Source organism: Gracilinanus agilis, chromosome 1 (assembly GCF_016433145.1).
Source record: "Gracilinanus agilis isolate LMUSP501 chromosome 1, AgileGrace, whole genome shotgun sequence".
Classification (NCBI taxonomy): Eukaryota; Metazoa; Chordata; class Mammalia; order Didelphimorphia; family Didelphidae; genus Gracilinanus; species Gracilinanus agilis.
In genome coordinates this window covers 274001017-274005068 of record NC_058130.1, presented here as the reverse complement: position 1 = coordinate 274005068, position 4052 = coordinate 274001017, and the positions used below count along the sequence as shown (strand labels likewise).

Genomic DNA, 4052 nt, shown 5'->3' with positions numbered 1-4052 from the left:
AAATAAAAATTATAATCAATAAAGTTGCATGGAAGGATGAATAAAAAATCAATTGAAGACTAAATAATCTAATGCCAAAAAAGTGTGGGTCAAAGAAAAAGTTATAGAAACAACAAATAATTTTATTAATAAAAATGACAATGAGAGACAACATAAAAAATTTATGGGATACAGCCAAAGCAGTAATTAGGGGGAAATTTATATCCCTAAAAGCTTAGATCAATAAAATAGAGAAAATGCAGATCAATGAATTGGGCATACAACTAAAAAACTAGAAAAAGAAGAAATTAAACATCTTCATTTAATGACTAAATCCTAAAAATTAAAGGAGAAATTAATAAAATTGAAAGTAAGAGAACCATTGAACTAATGAATAAGACTAGTGGCTGGTTTTATGAAAAAACAACAACAACAACAAATAAAAGAGATAGCATTATTTAATTTTATTTTAAAAGGGAAAGAAGAAAATTGAATAATATCAAAAATAAAAAGGATGAACTCACCATCAATGAAGAGGAAATTAAAGCAATCATTAGGAGCTATTTTGCCCAAATATATGACAATAATATGACAATATGAGCAAAATGAATGAATATTTAGAAAAATATATATTTCTCAGATTATCAGAAGAGGTAATAGAAACTTTAGTAAAGTAGTAGGATACAAAAAAAAAACCATAAAATCATCAGCATTTCTATATAAAACCCATAAAGTTCAGCAGCAAAAGATAGAAAGAGAAATTCCATTTAAAATCACTCTAGACAATATAAAATACCTGGCATCTACTTGCCAAGACAAACCTGGGAATTATATGAACACAATTACAAAGCACATTTTACATAAATTAAACCGGATCTAAACAATTGGAAAAATATTAATTGCTCATGGGTAGGGAGAGCTAATTTTAAAAATGACAATTCTAGGTCAGACCCCTTCAGCCTCCACCACTGGTAGCTCCTCTGCCACCAGCTCTTGTGCCACCTCGGGCCAGTGGTTCGGTGCGGCTCCTCCAGCTGGGCAGGAGGCAGCTGAATGGGGGCAGAGTTTGGGGGAAAGGTGTCATAGCCGTCGAATTCCGTCCATCTTGAGCATCTCCATGGGGTCTGCCCACTCCGTCCATGTCCTTTAAGAACCTTTCCAGTGCAACAGCTACACCAAAGGCACAATCATAGCCTTGTATTTAACAGGATTTTGTCTTCCTAGAAAACCATCTTCAGTGTAAAGCTAGAAATAGCTTGCCTTTAAATTCCATCTCTTAATTTTCCCTTTTGTTGCACTTTAGAGGAACATCAAGAAACCATGAACAGCTTTAGCAATGATGAATTTGACTTCAATTTCCTTGATGAAGGCTTTACTGCTAAGGATAATTTAGTCCAGAAAATTAATGAAGTTTCTTCTTATGATAAAGATGCCGTCTATGTTGCTGACCTCAGTGACATCCTAAAGAAACATCTGAGATGGTACAAAACTCTTCCTCGAGTAACTCCTTTTTATGCGGTTAAATGTAATGACAGCAGAGCTATGTTAAAGACACTTGCTGCAGTAGGAGCAGGATTTGATTGTGCTAGCAAGACTGAAATACAATTAGTACAGAGTCTTGGGGTGCCACCAGAGAGGACAATATATGCAAATCCATGCAAAAAAGTGTCACAAATTAAGTATGCTGCCAACAATGGAGTACGAATGATGACTTTTGATAGTGAAGTATAGTTAATGAAAGTTGCCAGAGCTCATCCAAAGGCAAAGATTTTTTTGAGGATTGCCACTGATGACTCCAAAGCTGTCTGTTGTCTAAGTGTTAAAATTGGTGCCACTCTTAAAACTAGTAGGCTACTCCTTGAGTGGGCAAAGGAACTGAATATTGATGTTATTGGAGTCAGTTTCCATGTGGGAAGTGGTTGTACTGATCCAGAAACATTTGTCCAAGCAGTCTCTGATGCCCAATGTGTCTTTGACATGGGGGGCAGAGTTTGGTTTCAACATGTATCTTCTTGATATTGGTGGTAGCTTTCCTGGTTCCGAAGATGTAAAGCTTAAATTTGAAGAGATCTCAAGTGCAATCAATCCAGCATTGGACAAGTATTTTCCTCCTGACTCTGGAGTGTGAATCATAGCTGAACCTGGCAGATACTATGTTGCATCAGCTTTCATGCTTACAGTTAACATCATTGCCAAAAAACTTGTATTAAAGGAACAGACTGGCTCTGATGATGAAGATGAGGCAAATGACCAGGCCTTTATGTACTATGTAAATGATGGAGTATATGGATCATTTAATTGTATCCTATTTGATCATGCACATGTTAAACCTCTTCTACAAAAGCGGCCCAAACCAGATGAGAAGTATTACTCTTCTAGCATGGGGACCAACATGTGATGGCCTTGATTGAATTGTTGAACACTGTGATTTACCAGAAATGCATGTTGGAGATTAGATGCTCTTTGAAAACATGGGTGCTTATACTGTTGCTGCCGCTTCTACTTTCAATGGATTCCAGAGACCCACTATCTATTATGTGATGTCTGGGCCAGCATAGCAATGCATACAACAAATCAAGAACCAAGGCTTTCCAGCAGATGTAGAGAATCAGGATATCAACACTTTGCCATTGTCTTGTGCTTGGGAAAGTGGAATGGAACATCACTCAACAACTTGTACTTCAGCTAGCGTTAATGTATAGATTCTGTTTGTAGCCATCCATTGCAAGTTTAGCTTGAATTAGAGCATTCTGGGGGACCAGTAACTTAATTCCTGCTAGAGTTTTTAAATGTTTTAAGATTAGGCCTGGCACAAATGCAACAATATGGAAGACTAAGAGATGGGGTCACACTTATCTGTGTTCCTATGGAAACTTATTTGAATATTTGCTTTATAGGAATTTTTATTCACTTTTCAAATATGCTTCTAAAGATTGCCCCTCATCTGCTACGCAAGCATTTGTAGCTTATACAGAGGCAGAATTGAGCTTAGTGTTGTGACCTGTTTTAAAATAAAAGTATATTGAAATAATTAGGTATTGGGAAATTCTAATGGTCTTCAAAACTGGTTTACGTATGATGCCATTAAGACAAGTAACCATAAATACATAGAATGAATTGAATTTCTTTAATTGAGGTTGTCAGCCAAGGATTTCTTCTGGTTGGGGGTGAGAGTAGTGTAGGAGTGTGTATATATTTTGAACTCCCCTTGTAGCGTCTCTGTCAAGAACTAAGGCATTATTCTGTACTTGAGGATGCAAATGTCAGAATGAGTTCCAATTTCTATCCTGCCTTTTTGTAAGTAATGGTTAGGAAAGGCTGTCAGGTGGAAGGTAAAAGGATTGAGACATCACCAAGAGCTAAAACTTCAGGCTTTTTCTGCTGCCAAAGAGTCCTTACTTGTAACTAAAAATAACAACTGATGACCTAAGTCAATTGGCTGTTATCTAATGGAGAACTAATGTCCTCGCATACATACTTTTTGAGGTAGTGGGACATCATTGTGTAGATAATAAGATAATTTGAGTCAAAGCAAAAAGGTGCATGATGACTTATGTCATTGATTGCTTAGACCTTAAATCCTTATTTCTTCCTCTCCTCCCTTCTCCCTAACTTTGCTACAGGTATTAGTAACAGTTGCAGATTAAATTAGGAAATGTAAAATATTTGTCAAGTGACAATAAATTCAACAGCAGTAAAAAAATGACAATTCTACTTAAATTGATTTTCTTATTCAGTGATATACCAATCAAACTACCAAAAAACCATTTTATAAATCTAGAAAAAATAATAACAAAATTCATCTGGAAGAACAAAAGGTCAAGAATATCCAGAGAATTAATAAGGAAGAAAATGAGAAGGAAGATGGCCTAGCAGCACTAGGTCTCAAAATGTACTGTAAAACAGTAATCATCAATAGAACAATGGAATAAATTAGACACACAATATACACAGGTAAATGACCTTAGCAACATGGTATTTGATAAATTCAAAGACCCCAACTGTTAGGGTAAGAATTCACTATTTAACAAAAACTGCTGGGAAAATTAGATAACAGTATGGCAGAACCTAGA

The 4052-nt window shown here is 35.8% G+C and overlaps 1 pseudogene; it reads left to right on the top strand.

Annotated features, from left to right (window-relative positions):
* The first annotated feature begins 1299 nt into the window (after nucleotides 1-1299).
* Nucleotides 1300-2681, top strand: LOC123231319 (annotated as a pseudogene).
* The last annotated feature ends 1371 nt before the right edge of the window (nucleotides 2682-4052 follow it).